Raw genomic sequence first — 21,594 nt, 5'->3', positions numbered from 1 at the left:
CGCGTGGTCGGCACGGGGGCCCTCGGTGGTCGGGGCGAGAGGATAAAGGCCTTACCCCGATGGGCTCAAGCGCCGGCTGCGCGGGCCCCTCTCCCAGCTCCCGCGTGTTGATCCGGCGTCTGCAGTGCAGGTCGAGGCAAAAGCCTCGACCTGCACGCGATTGCGATTGCTCGCGTGGCCGGGCCTTGAGCGCGCTGCATGCATTTTTGGGCCCGGCCACATGCGTAACCCCCGTTACACGCGGGTGGACCCGGGTGTGGGGGAGGGGCGGGCTGGGACAGCGCCATGAGCCACTGTCTTGGGGAAGCACGTGCCAGCAGCCGGCCACGTGCTGAGATTACTTCTGCTCCCGAGGAGCAGCAAGTAATCGAACCAAAAAAAAAAGGGAATAGCTAGGATGGGGTCAGCGAGGAGAGGGGAAAGGGTAGGAAGGTTAGGTAGGTGTATAGAGAAGTTCCCTCCCAGTCCGCTTCTTAATTGGGGCAGACTGGGAGGGAACTGGGGAAGCCCTACTCGCGTCGCCGTTCGTCACCTTTTAAAATCCCTCCCCCCCCCCCCCCGCACGCTGGCCACCCGCCCACACGTGTGCACGCGGATGTTAAAATTCACCACGCATGTGCGCGTGGATATCGTATTTTATAACGCGTGCGCGTTATAAAATCAACACATCCATGTGCGGGCACTGGCAACCACACCCCTAAGGCTTTTCTCCCGTTCTGTGTCTATGGGGAAAATACCTCAAATCGGGCTAGTTTCATTTTGTTTGGTTAAATCTGAAATGAATCAAAAATGTCTCTGAGAAAACAAAAAAAAATGTTCAGATTTTTCATTTCGGCAAATAATGTGTGCAGTTTGCAGACAGCATGCACTATTTGCCGAAATGAAAAATCTGAAAAACTGACCTCAACCCCCCCTAAAAAAAAACCACAGAAATTTGGCCAAAAAACAGGTAGAAATGAATAGAATAAGCTTAACTGAAAATATTTTGCCTATACATCCCTAAGAAACACTGAAATGAAAGGTGAGAATAGTTTGTAGGGAACATTAGAAAACACTGAATACCAACAGCCAGTAAGAGAAAAATAAATTTAGCTTATTGTTATTAGATATCTGAAAAAGAGCAGTGCACTTTACCAAACAATTCCTTTAATCTTTCACTCTTTGCGGATGACATTATGTTTACGCTCACTTATCCGCATAGATCTCTTTGGCTGTTTAATATATACTTAGGCCCGGATTTTCAAAAGCCTACGCACGTAAATCTTGTGGATTTACGCACGTAGGTGGGCTTACGCATGCCGGGTCTATTTTAAAAAGGCCTGGCCACACGCGTAAAGCCCCAGGATGTGAGTAAGTCCTGGGGCTTCAGAAAAGGGGCAGGGAGGGGGCGGAGTCAGAGGCTACCGGTACAGTGGCCATTTGCCGCTGTACCAGGGGATTGCGTGCCGGTAGGCTGCTGGCGTGCAACCTGTGCCTGCCTTGAGGCAGGCTCAAAAGGTAATACAAAGGTCGGGGGGATCTAGGTTAGGTCTAGGGAGTGGGTAGGTTGGGGAAGGGGAAGGGAGGTTAGCAAAGGGAGTTGGGAATGGGGGAAGGCTGCGGGTGTCAGTGCGCACAAGTTGCACTAATGTGCACCCCCTTGCACGCGCTAACCCCCGATTTTGTAACATGTGCGCACCTGCACACGCATGTTATAAAATCGGGTATCTATGTGTGCGCGCTGGGTAGCGCACGTACATGGACGCGCGCTTCTTTGAAAATCTACCCTTTAATGCGTTTACTAATTTAACCAGGTATCTGGCTTTAAGGTCAGTTTCGACAAATCGGAAATCCTAAATATTACTTGACATCCAGATTTAGCGAAGTATTTGAGGGAGGCTCATCCCTTTAGGTGGGCATCCTGTAAATGTAAATATTTGTGGATCCAGTTGAGTAGGCATCCGATAGATCTATTCACCTTAAACTATCACCCCTTATTACAACAGATACGACATGATCTGGAAAAATGGTCTAGTCTTTCCTTATCGTGGCTGGGACACATAGCCATGGTTAAGATTAACCTGCTTCCTCTGTCTTTTCCAAACGCTACCCATCACTATTGCTTACAACATCCTGAGAGGGTGGCAGAGTGAGATTTTTAGCTTCATTTGGAAACGCCATCCATCCCGGGATAGTAGATCAACTTTGTATCAGTGTAAAATGGAGGGAGGCCTGGGGATACCTAATCTCACATGGTATTATGTAGCAGCACAATTGAGGATTCTGATCATCTGGGGGATATTAAACATTGGGTAATCATTGAACAATCACAAATGTCAGGAATGCCTTTGTTGGCAACTCCCTGGCAAGCGAAAAACACTTGGAGAGCTTGTCCTCAAATGATGCCCACTTTCCGCCTTACCTTAAACATATGGGAGAAATGGAAGACTAAACTTGTGAGGGGTAGCTCCCTTTTCACCAAACACACGTATTCCATAATGTCAGTGTTCCACCATGCCGACCCTGTCAGTCCTTCACAATGTGAAAGGAGTGTGGTATCTCTCATCTCGATCATATTTGGGAGGGAAACCATATGGTTCTATTCTAATCTCTATGTTCTACTAAGCACTTGCCCACATCTGAATTCTTAGCCTACTGACAACTATACCATTACTGTTGGTCCAATAAAGTCCACAGAAATGGGGGCGGGTAGGTCACTTTTTTAATGTTTCTGCTCTACAATCGCTAAACTTATAGACCTCATCTCCAAAGTTTATAAACTATTGAATAATAAACTTGAGAGTAACCCAGCACATATCCAAGCTTCAGATCGGGCCTTTCTAGGGATAAGTGGTTGGATATTTATTGTTGTAAGTTTGACATGTTTGTGGACCCTTGGTTGCTGTATTGATGACTCCTCCCACGGGGAGGGGCCCTGTGGGGAAAATACAGCAATAGGCTGACTCCTCAGCAATGACCACAGAGAGAATAGAAGCTTTATTATAATACAGCAGTTGGCAAGGCCCGAGGAGCGGCCTGCATTCCTCAGCCAGTGGAGTAGGTCTCTGATGATTAAGTTCAGCCCAGGCACTGAGTTGTATCAAGTGCAGAGAAGGTCTCACCAGAAGCTGGAAGTGAAGGGTCTGGTAGTGGTCCGCGGAGTGGGGTATGCTGAGAATCTATTCTGTGGTGAGACAAGGCAGAGACTGATGAGAGAAGGTACTCACGAAGGCTGGTAGCTGCAGGAGAGATGACCTCTGCAGATAAAGGTTGAAAAAACACATGTATTTTCAGTTTTGTGCGTATAGTTTACCAGTGGAAAAAGGGACAAAATAGGGGCATTCTGGGACAGTGTACAGAAATATACGTGGATACGTTACCAAACTTCATACTCTTTTATACCTGCTAATTGACTCATGCAATTAAAATCGGACATGTCTGTTGTCTGCAGTTTTTGGGTGGGAGTTTTGGGTGAACTGGCAGGCGTTCAGGATGAAGTGCTAAAAAGTCCAGGTGTACTAAAGAAAGACTGAATGAACTGGTGGAGGCATCAGCAATAGTATGCACTACTCCAAGTATTTTCAAAATGGTATATGTGAAGAATGAAGACCACTATAACCCTCCCTATAGTCCTCCCTAATCCCCTATAAGGAAGGCACCTTATAGGGGTATAGGAAATATCTACCTATGCGTTCATGTTATAATTTTACTTGCCGAAAATATAAACATGCATGTTTATAAAATAGGTAGAGAAGGTATGTGTTTTCTTGCATTGGAAATATTTGTGCATACTGAAACAACGTGTGTACTGTTGAAGCAGAAATATGCGGTATTTAATAAACTGTTCAGCATAAGAACATAAGAGCATAAGAAATTGCCATACTGAGTCAGACCAAAGGTCAATCAAACCCAGCATCCTGATTCCAACAGAGGCCAAACCAGGCCACAAGAACCTGGCAATTACCCAAACACTAAGAAGATCCCATGCTACTGATGCAATTAAAAGCAGTGGTTATTCCCTAAGTAAACTTGATTAATAGCCGTTAATGGACTTCTCCCCCAAGAACTTATCCAAACCTTTTTTGATCCCAGCTACACTAACTGCACTAACCACATGCTCTGGCAGAACATAAGAAAATGCCATACTGGGTCAGACCAAGGGTCCATCAAGCCCAGCATCCTGTTTCCAACAGTGGCCAATCCAGGCCATAAGAACCTGGCAAGTACCCAAAAACTAAGTCTATTCCATGTAACCATTGCTAATGGCAGTGGCTATTCTCTAAGTGAACTTAATAGCAGGTAATGGACTTCTCCTCCAAGAACTTATCCAATCCTTTTTTAAACACAGCTATACTAAATGCACTAACCACATCCTCTGGCAACAAATTCCAGAGTTTAATTGTGCATTGAGTAAAAAAGAACTTTCTCCGATTAGTTTTAAATGTGCCCCATGCTAACTTCATGGAGTGCCCCCTAGTCTTTCTACTATCCGAAAGAGTAAATAACCGATTCACATCTACCCGTTCTAGACCTCTCATGATTTTAAACACCTCTATCATATCCCCCCTCAGTCGTCTCTTCTCCAAGCTGAAAAGTCCTAACCTCTTTAGTCTTTCCTCATAGGGGAGTTGTTCCATTCCCCTTATCATTTTGGTAGCCCTTCTCTGTACCTTCTCCATCGCAATTATATCTTTTTTGAGATGCGGCGACCAGAATTGTACACAGTATTCAAGGTGCGGTCTCACCATGGAGCGATACAGAGGCATTATGACATTTTCCGTTTTATTCATCATTCCCTTTCTAATAAATCCCAACTTTCTGTTTGCTTTTTTGAGTGCCGCAGCACACTGTATTGACGATTTCAATGTGTTATCCACTATGACACCTAGATCTCTTTCTTGGGTTGTAGCACCTAATATGGAACCCAACATTGTGTAATTATAGCATGGGTTATTTTTCCCTATATGCATCACCTTGCACTTATCCACATTAAATTTCATCTACCGTTTTGATGCCCAATTTTCCAGTCTCACAAGGTCTTCCTGCAATTTATCACAATCTGCTTGTGATTTAACTACTCTGAACAATTGTGTGTCATCTGCAATTTGATTATCTCACTCGTCGTATTTATTTCCAGATCATTTATAGATATATTGAAAAGTAAGGGTCCCAATACAGATCCCTGAGGCACTCCACTGTCCACTCTCTTCCACTGAGAAAATTGCCCATTTAATCTTACTCTCTTGTTTCCTGTCTTTTAGCCAGTTTGCAAATCCACGAAAGAACATCGCCACCTATCCCATGACTTTTTACTTTTCCTTGAAGCCTCTCATGAGGAACTTTGTCAAACGCCTTCTGAAAATCCAAGTATACTATATCTACCGGTTCACCTTTATCCACATGTTTAGTAACTCCTTCAAAAAAGTGAAGCAGATTTGTGAGGCAAGACTTGCCCTGGGTAAAGCCATCCTGACTTTGTTCCATTAAACCATGTCTTTCTATATGTTCTGTGATTTTGATGTTTAGAACACTTTCCACTATTTTTCCTGGCACTGAAGTTCTGTAGTTTCCCGGATCGCCCCTGGAGCCCTTTTTAAATATTGGGGTTACATTTGCTATCCTCCAGTCTTCAGGTACAATGGATGATTTTAATGATAAGTTACAAATTTTTATTAATAGGTCTGAAATTTCATTTTTTAGTTCCTTCAGAACTCTGGGGTGTATACCATCCAGTCCAGGTGATTTACTACTCTTCAGTTTGTCAATCAGGCCTACCTCATCTTCTAGGTTCACCGTGATTTGATTCAGTCCATCTGAATCATTATCCATGAAAACCTTCTCCATTACGGGTACCTCCCCAACATCCTCTTTAGTAAACACTGAAGCAAAGAAATCATTTAATCTTTCCGTGATGGCCTTCTCTTCTCTAAGTGCCCCTTTAACCCCTCGATCATCTAACGGTCCAACTGACTCCCTCACAGGCTTTCTGCTTCGGATATATTTTAAAAAGTTTTTACTGTGAGTTTTTGCCTCTACAGCCAACTTCTTTTCAAATTCTCTCTTAGCCTGTCTTATCAATGTCTTACATTTAGCTTGCCAATGTTTATGCTTTATCTTATTTTCTTCTGTTGGATCCTTCTTCCAATTTTTGAATGAAGATCTTTTGGCTAAAATAGCTTCTTTCACCTCCCCTTTTAACCATGCCGGTAATCGTTTTGCCTTCTTTCCACCTTTCTTAATGTGTGGAATACATCTGGAATACATCTGGACTGTGCTTCTAGAATGGTATTTTTTAACAATGACCATGCCTCTTGGACATTTTTTACTTTTGTAGCTGCTCCTTTCAGTTTTTTTCTAACAATTTTTCTCATTTTATCAAAGTTTCCCTTTTGAAAGTTTAGCACGAGAGCCTTGGATTTGCACACTGTTCCTTTTCCAGTCATTAAATCAAATTTGATCATATTATGATCTAGGGATGTGAATCGTGTCCTCGATCGTCTTAACGATCGATTTCGGCTGGGAGGGGGAGGGAATCGTATTGTTGCCGTTTGGGGGGGTAAAATATCGTGAAAAATCGTGAAAAATCGAAAAATCGCAAAATCGGCACATTAAAACCCCCTAAAACCCACCCCCGACCCTTTAAATTAAATCCCCCACCCTCCCGAACCCCCCCCAAATGACTTAAATAACCTGCGGGTCCAGTGGCGGTCCGGAACGGCAGCAGTCCGGAACGGGCTCCTGCTCCTGAATCTTGTTGTCTTCAGCCGGCGCCATTTTCCAAAATGGCGCCGAAAAATGGCGGCGGCCATAGACGAACACGATTGGACGGCAGGAGGTCCTTCCGGACCCCCGCTGGACTTTTGGCAAGTCTCGTGGGGGTCAGGAGGCCCCCCACAAGCTGGCCAAAAGTTCCTGGAGGTCCAGCGGGGGTCAGGGAGCGATTTCCCGCCGCGAATCGTTTTCGTACGGAAAATGGCGCCGGCAGGAGATCGACTGCAGGAGGTCATTCAGCGAGGGTTCCGGCGCCTCGCTGAACAACCTCCTGCAGTCGATCTCCTGCCGGCGCCATTTTCCGTACGAAAACGATTCGCGGCGGGAAATCACTCCCTGACCCCCGCTGGACCTCCAGGAACTTTTGGCCAGCTTGTGGGGGGCCTCCTGACCCCCACGAGACTTGCCAAAAGTCCAGCGGGGGTCCGGAAGGACCTCCTGCCGTCCAATCGTGTTCGTGTATGGCCGCCGCCATTTTTCGGCGCCATTTTGGAAAATGGCGCCGGCTGAAGACAACAAGATTCAGGAGCAGGAGCCCGTTCCGGACCGCTGCCGTTCCGGACCGCCGCTGGACCCGCAGGTTATTTAAGTCATTTGGGGGGGGGGGTTCGGGAGGGTGGGGGATTTAATTTAAAGGGTCGGGGGTGGGTTTTAGGGGGTTTTAGTGTGCCGGCTCACGATTCTAACGATTTATAACGATAAATCGTTAGAATCTCTATTGTATTGTGTTCCATAACGGTTTAAGACGATATTAAAATTATCGGACGATAATTTTAATCGTCCTAAAACGATTCACATCCCTATTATGATCACTATTGCCAAGTGGCTTCACCACCATTACCTCTCTCACCAAGTCCTGTGCTCCACTGAGAATTAGATCTAAAATTGCTCCCTCTCTCGTCGATTCCTGAACAATTGCTCCATAAAGCTATCATTTATTCCATCCAGGAACGTTATCTCTCTAGCGTGACCCGATGATACATTTACCCAGTCTATATTGGGGTAATTGAAGTCTCCCATTATTACTGCACTACCAATTTGGTTAGCTTCCCTAATTTCTCTTAGCATTTCACTGTCCGTCTCACCATCTTGACCAGGTGGACAGTAGTATACCCCTATCACTATAGTCTTCCCCGACACACAAGGGATTTCTACCCATAAGGATTCAATTTTGTATTTAGTCTCACGCAGGATGTTTAACCTGTTGGACTCTATGCCATCCCGGACATAAAGCGCCACACCTCCTCCCGAGTGCTCCTCTCTGTCATTGCGATATAATTTGTACCCCGGTATAGCACTGTCCCATTGGTTATCCTCTTTCCACCATGTCTCTAAGATGCCAATTAAGTCTATGTCATCATTTATTGTGCGTTGAGCGAAAGAATTTTCTCCGATTAGTCTTAAATGTGCTACTTGCTAACTTCATGGAATGCCCCCTAGTCCTTCTATTATTCGAAAGTGTAAATAACCTATTCACATCTACTCATTCAAGACTCTCATGATCTTAAAGACCTCTATTATATACTCCCCTCAGCCGTCTCTTCTTCAAGCTGAACAGCCTTAACCTCTTCAGCCTTTACTTGTATATGCTAACACAATTTTGGTGGCCAATAAAGATTATGTGGGTTGGGCATGGCTTAATTATGATGAACATGCCAGGGTCAAAATGAAGGAGAATAAATATATATGTTATGGGACATGCAAGATGTGGGTTATTGGCTTACCCAGATAATAAAGCATAAAGCAGCTATGCCTGCGAATTCTGGTTGCTCAGCCCTTTCAAGGGATGGCCACACAGAGCACTACAGCCAAACAAGGGCCAGGATAGTCGGATATCCGCTGAAGTTACAACAGATCTTTCTGTAATTTCACTGATTGCAAATTTAAGTACTTTTGTTCAGGGTATGGTGCGGGGGTCCTACTCTGGTCAATGCTGTTGCAATTGAGCCTTGGCTATTGTGTTTTCCTAAATAGTAGGTAGCTTTCTAGATACAAATCAAATCGGTTTACATAGAACAAAGCTTTTAACAGTAACAGAGTCAAAATCAAAATTATTAATTGTATTTATTTAAATTCTTTTACTATACCGATACTCAAGACGCGGTCTTATTGTACCGGTTTACAATAGAACAGGGGGAAAACCAATTAACAACTATATAGAAGGTAAAAGTCACATCAAACAGGGAGCGAAAAACATGGGAGCCGGAGGACAGGAAAGATTTTTTAGAACGATAACAACTGAAGAGTGGTAAAATAGTCAGTGAAAACAATGAAAAACAATAGAAAGCGATACATAATCAGCTAGATTGAGCTCGGCTGTAGGTTTATCTTAGGCAATTATTCATATATCTTGTGGACGGGGGAAACATGGAGAGGTAAGCAGCGGGGGTGGTGGCGGGGCAGGGACTAAGACAGGGAGGGGGGTGGGGGAGTTATGGAAGTGGTCAGGGTGAGAGTCAATGTGGTTGATAAAGGTTCCTTCAACGGTAAGCTTGAGTTATATGAGACAGAAATTAAGACGGAAATTACTGTAAGACTATATAAATATAGTATATAGTATATATATATAAATTACTATAAGTATATATATATATATATAGTAGTATATATATATAAATTACGATAAGACTATATAAATATAGTATATAGTATATATATATATATATATATATATAATATATATAAATATAGAATATATAAATATAGTAATTATATAATTAAATATGATTACTATATTTAAGCTTGAGTTATATGAGATGGAAATTAGTAGAAGCATAAAGTTACATTATAACAAGGGGTGAGTAACTGGGAATTGGAAAAGGAGAGGGGGGAGATACAATAGTAGAAAACTATTTACAGAGAGTGAGGGGAAGGCTAGGAGAGCCAACCTCTAAATTTGCCTCTAGAATTATGGCATGTTTATGTGACTTAATGCTAGTTTATGTAAAACGGAGAGAAACAGAGGATTAAGTTCTGTGATGGAAGTATTGGACTAGGAGCAGGGAAAGGCTCGACCAAACAGCCATGTCTTGAGTTTCTTTTTATAGGTCAGGAGGCAGGTTTCCTGCCGGAGGTCCGGGGGCAAGGCGTTCCAGATAGAGGGACCTGCTGTTGAAAATGCCGGTCTCTGATGTTTAATCTGTGTATCACTTTGTTTGGGGGATCGTGTAGGGATCCCTTATAAGCGTCTCTTATAGGTCTGGCCGTAGTGTGTAGTTTGAGCGGATGTAGTAGGTGAAGGGGGGTCTGATGGTAGATGCATTTGTGAATCATAGTGAGTGATTTGTGGAGAATTCTAAAGTTGACTGGGAGCCAGTGCAGATCTTTTTGTATAGGCGTGATGTGCTCTCTCCGATTAGTGTTTGTCAGGATTCTCGCCGCCACGTTTTGAAGCAATTGGAGGGGTTTAATTGTAGCGGCAGGCAGACCTTGCAGGATGGAATTGCAATAGTCGACCTTGGAGAACAGGATGGCTTGGAGAACAGTTCTGAAATCATGGTGGTATAGAAGAGGTTTGAGTTTTTTGAGCACCTGTAATTTATAGACGCACACCTTGGTAGTATGGTTTAAGAACTTCTTTAAGCTTAGATGACTGTCAATAATGACTCCCAGGTCTCTAGTATGGGAGATTTGGATGTTAGCGCACGGCTGTTGTTGGTGTTGACTGTCTTCTGGAGTGATAAGCAGGAGTTCTGTCTTGGCAGTATTTAGCACCAAGTTAAAACCTGTAAGGTGACAGTTGATCATTTGCAAGTGAGAATCCCATAGCTTGACTGCTGAATCCAAAGAGCCAGTTATGGGGATCAAAATCTGAACGTCGTCTGCGTATATATAGAAATTCAGTTTTAGTGTCGTGAGTAGTTGACAGAGAGGGAGGAGGTAGATATTACATAGAGTGGGAGATAAAGAGGAGCCCTGGGGGACTCCGAGTGGTGAATTGGTGCGAGGAGATTCCTTATTATTGATTTTAACCTTATAGCCTCTATTGCTGAGAAATGAGTCAAGCCATCTGAGAGCGGATCCTGTGATTCCCATGTCTGATAGTCAGTTTAATAGTGTAGAGTGGTTAACTGTGTCAAACACTGCGGAGATATTGAGGAGTGCTAGCAGGAAGGAGTGTCCTTTGTCAAGGCCCAAGTATGTCTGATCTAAGAGTGAGATGAGGAGGGATTCGGTACTATGTTCTTTCCGGAATCTATATTGTGAAGGGTGGAGAATTTTATGCTCTTCCAAGTAATTTGATAGTTGATTATTTACCACTTTCTCCATGATCTTGGCTATGAACGGCAGGTTAGATATAGGTCGATAATTGTTGGGGTCATCCGGGTCCAGGTTCGGTTTTTTAAGTATAGGTTTGAGGGTGGCTAATTTGAGAGCATCCGGGAAGATTCCTTGTGAGAGAGAGCAGTTGATGATGTCTGCTAGATATTTGGAGATGGAGTCCGGTACTAGAAGGAGCAGTTTGGATGGAATTTGGTCTAGCGGGTGAGTGGAGGGTTTCATTCTTTTTAGCAGGGTTTCAACCTCTGTAGTGTAAGTGGGCTCGAAAGAGTCCAACACCGCATCAGAGTTAGGGTGGTAGAGAGGATTCGAAGATGGAGTGTTAGGGCTAGAGGGTAATCTAGCCAGAGTGTTGGAGATTTTGTTCTGGAAGAAAATGGCCAGCTCATTGGCTTTCGATTGGGCTAGGTCATCAGGGATCGATGAGGTGGTAGTTTTAGTGAGATCCGAGACGTAAGAGAAGAGAGCCTTCGCATCGAAAGTCATATAGTGGATACGGTGGATGTAAAAATCTTTTAGTTTGTAGTGTCACAGTTCTGTAGTGGTGGAGTGCAGCTTTGTATATGGCTAGAGAATGGGGGTTGGGGGAGTTCCGCCATTTCTTTTCTTTCTGTCTCAGGCTTTGTTTTAATGAGCGGAGTTCCTTTGAGAACCACTGTTGTTTATTGTTCAGAGTAGGGTTGATATTCTTTGACGAAAGTGAGCATAAGTTGTTAGCTATGGTTTCTGTGATATTTTGCCAAGAGAGTATGGCTGCGTTGGGGTTTGAGAGATCCAGGTTGGGAAGTTCTTTGATCAGGGAGTTGCTGAGGGCTTCTGATGGGCAGGGTTTCCTATAGCACAGTGTGGTAGGTGGAGGGGGGGGGGGGGGCAGGAGGTCTTGTTGTCGTTTTGAGAGTGGAGGTAATCATAAAGTGGTCTGACCATGGTATTGGGAGGCATAAAGGGGGTGAGAGTTGTGTGAGGTTGGCATTTGTGAAGATGAAGTCAAGTGTGTGACCTGCTTTATGTGTGGGTTGGTTGATGAGTTGAATGAAGCCCATGTCCGTGAGGGAGGATAGGAGTGCTTCACAGTTGGATGATAGAGGGTTGGTGTCAATATGTAGATTAAAGTCCCCAAGGATAATGGCTGGTGAATCTAGGGTCAGGTATTTAGCTATGATTTCCACTAAAGGTGGGGCATCCGAATCTAGCAACCCGGGGGGGGGGGGGCATATATGAGGAGGATCTGGAGTGATTTGGATTTGAACAGTCCTACCTCTAGTTTAGAAATTGAGTTGATAGGTTGTAGAGTGAGATTGAGATCTTTTTTGGCTGCCAAGAGAAGTCCTCCCCCTCTTTTCTTTTGTCGAGGAATTGAAATGTCATATATCTGGGTGGGAAGTTGATTTATTAAGACTGTATCCGTCAGCTTCAGCCAAGTCTTTGTGATCGCACAGATGTCTGGTTTGTAGTCAAGCAGGTAGTCGTGTAGTATGTGGGTTTTTTTGGTGATCGATTTAGCATTGAATAGGGTTAGAGTGAATAAGGCAAGCCCAAGGAATTGGGTAAGAGGGGAGATCATGACCGGAATGAGATTTCTATAGGGTTTGAATTGGTGCTGCATTGGTGATTTCATCTTAATGGAAGGGCTATGGAATAAGCGGGGTATTGTGTATCCTTGCATCTTTAGAGGTTTAGAGTGTTGACGTGGTCAGGAATTGCCACGTGTGGTTATCTTTAGGCCTTAGCGTATCTGTGGTGGATAGGGGATGGAAGGTCTCTATTGGAATAGGCTATCAACTGAGGATTGCGGCAGGGGTAATTGATTGGAAGTTCTTGAGTGTTGGAATGAATTGTATGAAGGAAGGAAGCGGGCTGGGACAGTTTGACTGTTGGATGAGTGTTGGAGTCAGCTTGAGTATAGATGGTGGGTATGAGAGCTAGGAGGCGGTGAGACCGCTTAGGGTGCGTTGGAAGTTGGAAGTCTGCTGAAGTTTGAGAGGCGGGGGTAGTAAGTTTGAAGGCATCTGAAGCGAGAGCCTACGTGGGGGCTTGTGGTTGCCGTCTTCAATGGGTTGTTCCGTGGCTCAGTTGATTAGTTGGCTGCCTGCCTAGTGGGGGCTGGATTCGAAGGCATCGGTCACCGGAGAAGGGGGAGAGGAGCCTCGTGGTCAGCGTTATGAGTGTAATGGTTAAGGAGGGTAAAATAAATTAAGGCCTTACCCCGGCAGTTCTCGAACATCGACTGCTACAGTCTGGTATATTGTAGAGCCCAGCTGTAATAGGGTGGCCATCCTCGGGAGGAGCGAGTTGGTCTGGATTGATCTGCAGAGCTGCACTTTGGGGCTGCACGAAGGGGCTCACAAAGGGGCAGGCCCCTTTGTCGCGCTCCTTAGGCGCGCGACGCCTAGCGCCATTGGGCCCTTTAAAGGGCTGGGAGAGCTTGGCCTACGTCGGTGAAGTGGGCGGTCTTACCGTGGCTCCCTTTGTTTCTAGGCTGTGGTGCCAGCTCGGGGCTCTGAGGCCTGTAGGAAGGCGGCCTGCCTGCCTGCCTCGAGTGACCGAGGACTCCTCTGGCTCCCTCGACCCCGATGGGTCCGCCGATGGCATGCAAGGAGTTTCTACTGAGAATATTTCTTGTCCAATGTATACAGAAGAATTTTCAAAGCCATTTACCCTGACAAATACTTGGATAAAATGGCTTTGCTGACTCTTCTATTGACAGAGTTCCTCGAAGAGTCAATAGACATCATACAGAAAAGAGCTACCCTTTTTGTTTCATTATATTCAGAGTCAGACAAAGAAAGATTGTTTAGAGATTTTCTCAAACACAAAGATCTTAACTTTTGTGGCCAGAGAATTTTTATGTTTCCAGATGACTCTAGGGCCACTCAGGCCAGGAGGAGGCATTTCCTTTCCTTGAAAGTAAAGTTGCTTGCAATAGCTGCTAGCTTTTTTTTGAAATATCCATGTGTTTGTTATGTGACTTATCAAGGAAATAAGTATAGTTTCTCTGACCCATTGCATTTGGAGACATTTTTACGAGATAAAAATATTGAAGGCGGAAGTATAAATGGTCCAAAATGAATGAAAATTCTCTCTCTCTCTTCCTATAATTATGATTTATTATGTAACATTTATGTTTCTTTTCCCCCTTATTATTTGAAAAGTAATTGAGACACAGATTATTATGCTATACGTGTAATTACCTTCTGATTTTTCTTCTTTGTATCAATATTACTTATGTATATTTTTGTTTAAAAACTTTTTTGAATGAAAATTGAATAAAGAATAAATTTAAAAAAAAATGGCTTTGCTGAAAAATGTTCTCCTCTGCCCAGTTAAAAGTATGTGCGGGCTCTCATAGGTGTATACTTGAAATTGGGATTAATAAAAGGCATTCCTGTGGGTATATTTGGATTGGGCAAACTGTGTGTATACATTTGTTTTTCAAATGCATGTGTGCTTTATGTGTCCCTTCTCAGCTTCCTGCTTAAGTAGTAGGTGCATAATATACTTTACATTCGCTCATTTTCAAAAGGAAAGAGTATTGTGGTTTCTTTTTCAAAATCGACTGCACCATGCATGGGCTTAAAAGTGCCCTTGTACATTGCAACAAATGCGGGCTGTTCAACGTGTCCCCCATATATCTTTACAGCTGCAAAATTGCATCCTACTTTGGAATCATCATCATCATCACTCATATCCATAAATCCATGAATGAAACCATCTTAATAATCAAAGCTGCTGTCAACCAAATTAGCCCAAGTTCCTTTCCAGAATTTTCAACAACCATTTTGGTATGCCAATTACTCGAGAAAACATTTTTTATTTTTTTTTTATATTTATTTTTAGATTGTTGGCAAATTTGGTACTGGGAGATTCAGGATCCTTTTGATGTATGCGTTCATTTTGGAGTATTTGTTTTTTGCACACAGTCATCGTCAGCTGCAATATCTCAATACCTAGCTTTCACACAAAGGGGTAGATCTTTAAAAAATACGCTATCGCGTACTTTTGTTCGCGCACCAGGCACGAACAAAAGTACGCTGGATTTTATAAGATACGCGCGTAGCCGCACGTATCTTATAAAATCTGGGGTCGGCGCACGCAAGGGGGTGCACATTTGTTCAACCTGCGCGCACCGAGCCCAGCGTGCGCTGCCTGTTCCCTCCGAGGCCGCTCCGATTTCGGAGCGGCCTCGGAGGGCTTTCCTTCACCCTCCCCCCACCTTCCCCTACCTAACCCACCTCCCCGGCCCTATCTAACCCCCCCTACCTTTGTCGGCGCGCCGGCTGCCAACCCCGCTCCGTCCTCTGGTCCCGGGGGCTGGTCCGGAGGCCTCGACCACGCCCCCGAAACGCCGCGGCATGCCCCCGGACACGCCCCCTCCTGCCCCTTTTCGAAAGCCCCGGGACTTACGCGCGCCGGCGGCCTATGCAAAATAGGCGCGCCAGCGCACGAGGGCCCTGCGTGCATAAATACGGAAGGATTTACGCGCGCAGGCCTTTTAAAATCCACCCCAAAGATTCTAGGAAATTTAGATAGTAGAATGCCATTGGCCCGTCTGCTATATTTATGACAAAAAAGCCAAAATGAATTGTAACCCAATATTCATTCTCTTCTGGCTAAAATATTTTTTGATGAATCGAGCTCTTAGAATTTGCCCATAATACTAGCATAAACTAACAACTCATATCCAAGTTTTTGTGTATTGAAAATGTATATTGCTGAAATATTTACTTAAGATAAAAATTCTGGTTTTTGGGGGAGGACCTGGATGAGAAGCATATTGATATCTATCTAAATTAATTTCTTACTTTAAATGTCGAAATTAAAAATATATTCTGAGTAAAATGCCATTATTTTACAAGTTAAAAGTCATAATGGCATCAAAAGAGGAATTTTATGGGAAACATACCGCATAATACAGTTTTCATGTAATTCGTTCTCAAATAAGCTTTAAATATCTGATTTTATTTTAAATAGTTGGAATATAAGGCATGGAATTGCTACTTAATTATAATTAAAGATTATCAGCCTTGATTTCATTCTTTGTGACACAATGCCAGTATTCATTTCCTAGCATTGGTACTGGTATGATACTCTAGAAGTAACCCCCAAAGTCTTATTGCACTTGTCAAAAACCAACATCCATATGTAGAACAATAATGCAGTGATCACGATTGTTATTCTATGAATCATGAAGAACCTATTTACTAAATAGTGCTAATGCTAACACAAATGCTAACCTGCATTAAACACTTGCTAACACGTTATTATACTATAATGCATGCTATTAGTTGTGTTACTTAATGCACTTTAACATGTCAGTAGATGCTTGGGCCAAGCGAGCACCAGAGGTCACGTGGCTAGAAGGAGAGGTGATCCCTCTTGCCCATCTTCTCATTCCCAACATTGGAAGTGACAGGTTTGGGAGTTTGAAGGTGGGTTGTGCTACAGAAGTCCCTTGATTTTTTTTTTTTTTTTTTTTAATCTTTGGGACGGGGTGGTGGGCCTCCCGCACGTTGACCTTATGTTGAGGGGAAGAGGGAGAGGAGATCAGTTTGCCCATAAGAGCAAGTACTAATACCATTGGTAATGCATATGGCTAAACCCCTCTATTAATACCCAGTTTATAAAAGGCTTTGTGCCTTTTAGTAAATCAGGCATGAAATCGCCCATCAGTGTCGGCATTAAAATCAGCCGATAGCGCAAGTTAATGGCCAAGTTTAACACATTTTAGTAAATATAGGTCCCCTGTGTGTGTTACAGTGAAGAGCTGGATAGGATAGTGCGAACTGTAACTAAAAATTCCAGTGGATAATATTTACATTGTCCAGATTCCTCCCTTTACCCATAACATAACTCTAGACAAGAAGTGATTATGTTGGGGAAGGGATGAAATAATATAACAATAATTTGGGTCACTGCTTATCCTATAAAGAATATACTTAGCCACCGATAAACTGTATCCCCTGTGTACTGTACTGCACTTTTAAACTATGCGAGTAGTAGTAAAACCTACACTGTATCAATTAGAAATTACTTTTAAGTTTTTGGTTTTTTTTTAAACAAACTGTCTAATCTACTCCCCTGTAATTCCCTTGACACTCTGTAAGCAACCACATTAGGAAGAAAATCAGAAACCATCCCACAAGCACTGGATCTTTTTTTGGTTCAAATCAACCACAATGCCACAAAAGTGAAATCGATTTGATGACATTTTATGTGAAATCATTTATAACATTGTTGCAAACAGGAGGACTGCTCTTGTGAGGTTCAGAGAAATGTCATGGTTTTGCTTAAAAAGTCTGAATAATAGTACCAGTAAAATTTTTAAGTGCATAGTGGGTATTACTATTTCTTTTACATTTTCCCCCACAGCGTTCTTATGCTGTGTTTAGCAAAGAAATTCCATTTTTCATGGCTTTGTATAAACTAGAGAAAGACTTAAATAATTTGCTGCTCCAGTCCTTTTGTTGAAGATAGTCACAATTTACTGTTTCAAAGTTGACATTTTTTCAGTGAAGCCTTAGTAAATTCTTTTATGACCTTTAAAAATATGAATGCTGGTTTTTTTTAACGTAGCAAATTGCGTGGTTATGTTCAAGCTTTTGTCATTTGCTCTAGTTTGAACTGAGAGGTGATTTGTCAATGTATTTTACTCTGTTTACTGAAAAGGAAGAAAAATAATATAGTATTTTTTTTTTTTTACATTGAATAGGATGTATGGTCTTCACCCTTTATGCTATGAGTTTGAGCTAAGGCTGAACAGGCTAAGGACTCTGAGACAAGAATCAGAGAAGGGCTTGCATTTCCTGTTTAAAACCCAAGAGGACTCTAGTTTCTTGGAAAAAAAAACAAACTACTTGTCCTCCCACCTTTCCTCCTCCCTTATTGTCTGCACCTTCACACTTGTAGACGGGAAACACCAACCAGGGTGAAATTCTTGGATGGTAACGTTCTTATGAGATGGAAGCATGTCTGAATGTGATATAGTTCTCCCAATTATCCACCCTGCCCAGGCAGAGGCACAGATTTAGCTGTAAAGTTCAACGTTTTGATGGAGTTAGATACATGAATTAAAGGACTTGCTCACCAGCAGAAGCTCCCTTTGGCTTTACATTCCCTACTGTATTTCTTGTTTGCAGAGTTATAAAAGACCTAGACTGCTAATTAAAAGAGCAGTGCCTTCCTGCAGATCCTTTCACACACCCCCTCCCCCCCCCCCCCAGCAATTATTAGTATTTTGGGGGGGTTTTTTTGTCTAAAGGAGTTGCTTAGAGGAGTAGATAAAAATTAAACTGTAGTGGAATCCTCCGGGGAAATCACCTTTCCATTCCACGTTGCTCTTCCCAGAAATCTTGGAATTTTGCACAGGGTCGGAAAAATGGCTTTTATGATATAAACAAATGTCAGAGAAGCATTAAGCAGCAGCAGCAGGATCCAGGGAATCTTGGCAGCCCTGTCAGATGCCTTAGTGGACTGTGTGTGTTACAATTGTGTCTTGGGAACCTCTTTCATATTCATCTTCCCCGAGTCATTGCCGAATAATCGCAAAAGATGCTCGATTTCACGTGATCCAGCATAGGAGAAGTGCAATTTCTTTATATTTCATTTTAACATAAAAGGTTGCATGCATTCTTTCTCTAGACAATTCCAGCTAAAGGAACATTTCTTCTTCTAACAGCAGACTTAATAGCAGATGAGATCAGAGTCGAAATTTATCAGGAGGGTTGTGCATTGCAGAATTTGACTTCTCTTCCGAAAATTACTTTGAGAGAGACGGGGCGTACATTTGTCATGCCAAGAGTTTGCTATACAGGAATTTGTTATGGTGCGGGATTACTCTGGCCTTTAGCCTGCAAAAATTCCTGAGCTGTGTAAACTGCTGAATATCTGCCCATAGTAATTTTTCTGAAAGCTACAACATATGATATTTGGGATTGTCTTGTTTCGGGAGGAATACTCAGCTTTTTCCTGTGGTGATTCATTCATGTGCACAATTTTTTTTTTTTTTTTACATACATTGGGCTTTGACAAAAATATGTCTAAGAGATAACCATTACGACAACAATGTTGCTTACTCTCATTATTAGCGCTACTGCTAGCTCTAAAATGGCAAAATATGAATCAAAGTTGCAGTAAGTAAGTTACCTGGGTTAGGCCTGCTAATAGTCTGATTTTCAGTTAATAATCTATAGGCAGAAAAACTAGAGATATTTCCTTAAAAAATACACAAATGTTTTCTTTTCATCTTATGAAGACTTACTTTATAATTCTGTGATAAATGAACTATGTCATAGTCAATATAATTTACAGTTTTAGATGAACATTACCAGAAATGTGCTGATACCCAATATTTATGCCAAATGCAATTTGTCACAATCTTGAAAAAATACATAGCAAACAACTGGACAATGAAACACACACAAAAAAAGCACTGTAATTTATTTACAGATTTCAAAATTCATTTTAGCTATTTTTTTTAATATATATATATATATATATATATATATATATGTAAAGAGAGGAAGACTTTGACAGAAGAATTGAATCACTTACTATAAGTTACAAGTTGTAATGAATAGAGAATTTTATAATTCACAACAGCCCTTTTCCTTAAACTTTCATCCTTACCTAACTAGAATTTTTGACAGAGATCAAGAGTGGTAAGGATTTTTCTGCCACTTCACTAATGCATTTCTTGGTTCTTCAGAGGGTTATACTATTTTTTTGGTTCATGGAAAAGTGTACAGTGTTAACTAGGTGACATATGGGTGGATGAAACATCACTGATTGTCCGGTGCAGCTAGGGAGGCCGAGTTTCCATAGAGATAAGAAGCAAAAGTGCTCCATGCAACCTAATTGGTATGCATCTCCAGATCAGGTTCATTGTGCTTTTTGCTAATGACAGGGTTGTCTCAGTAATAAGGATGGTGCACTGGAGAAATTTGCTGCCTTGGTATATTTTTCCCTGGCAAGAAAACTACTTAGAGACTGCAGTCAGTAAGAAGAGAGTGACTGGCAGGCTGAAGAGGCTGCTTAAGCAGCATATGGAGGAAGGCTGGCGCTCTGTGCCACATGCATATGGCAGCCATTAAACTCCAGCTTTGCGCTTTGTGTGTTTTTGGTCCCATGCCAGTAAAGCCCACCTGCTGCAAGAATCCTTGTAAAGCACAACTCAAAAGTGATTGAAAAGCTACTAGAATAAACTGTAATAACACAGTGCTTCACAGATGGGACATAATTGCAAGCTAAAGTGTACAGCCTCTGCAGTAATGAAAACATGAGCCATTAAATTAAAATCATAAGGGAAAAAAATAAAAAAAAAAAGTCTTGATTTTTTTTTTTAAATAGTTTTATTGCAAAAAAAAACAACAAAAAAACTTCGGTTTCCCTGCCCTCATTAATCAAATGCTATAAAATATATAGTGTCATCTTTGTTCCAGTCAATGCCCCCCCCAAAAAACCCGATGCATCCTGATTAAAAGGATACAACTGCTGTTTTCTTTGCTTCTGTGTGATGATAAACCTGTGATAATATTAAAAATGAAATCAATTGATCAATTTGCAGAGTAGAAGAGCACGTTACAGGTGCAGCTTTACAGTGAATAACTGTAGTAAAAAAAAAAAAGGTATTTCCAAACGAAAAGGATCACCTAAAAATGAATTAAACGAGGATCCATTAATTTTCCTTAATTAGGAGTAACCTACTATTTTTAGCAGTAGAAATACTTACAAAAACTATACAAACACATAAAACTCCTTGAGAAATACTCAATGCAATTTTAATTAGTGGTAGTGCAGTAATAATGAAATCACTAATCTGACATGTAATTAGCTGTACGGTGTGTATGAGTGTTATGTGAACTTGAATGAGCTCAGCGGGGCTCTAATACATTCTGGGCCTCTCAAGGCGTTTTCTGGTACTGAGAGGCCTGACAGAGCCATCTTTGTTCTTTTTCCCTTTCCTGTGGGTGGGCGATGCAAGGAGAAAGAAACATTTGTTTCACAGTAGTCACCGAAGTAAACAGGCTTTAAAAGCCTTTTTTTTTTTTTTCGTTTTTAATTATGCATTTCTCTGACATCCATCATAGCAAAAAGTCCAGAGCACTCGCGTTTTAAACAAGCTCAATAATGCCTGCCTAGTTAAAAGGGAACAGATATTTCTTTGCCATTGGGACTTTTTCTCTGCATTGAAAGATGATTTTTTTTTTTTTAAGTAAGTACTGTATTTACGTATATATATATATTTTAATATAAGGGTAGATGGATTTTCAGCAAAAGGCTTGGTAAACACTAGAGGTGCTAGAGATGCATGCATGCATGGGATTGACGTCTTTTCTCTTTTTTTTTTTCTAAGGGTAGGAATGCTGTCTGGCACAGTTCTATGCATTTGTCACCAGTTGAGGGAATTCTCAGAGATGTAAGACCGATCCCAGCTGAGATGTGGCTTTCATAAAAAAAACCACTCTACAGTGTCCTTCCCAACTTCCTAATTATATAAACAAGTAGAACTTTTAAAAAGTTTACAGGGATAACATTTTTTGCCCCAGCTCATTTCACTACTAATCT

The sequence above is a fragment of the Rhinatrema bivittatum genome, chromosome 5 (assembly GCF_901001135.1).
Source record: "Rhinatrema bivittatum chromosome 5, aRhiBiv1.1, whole genome shotgun sequence".
Lineage (NCBI taxonomy): Eukaryota > Metazoa > Chordata > Amphibia > Gymnophiona > Rhinatrematidae > Rhinatrema > Rhinatrema bivittatum.
The sequence above is the reverse complement of the archived record's forward strand: the minus strand, read 5'-3'. Positions refer to the sequence as shown.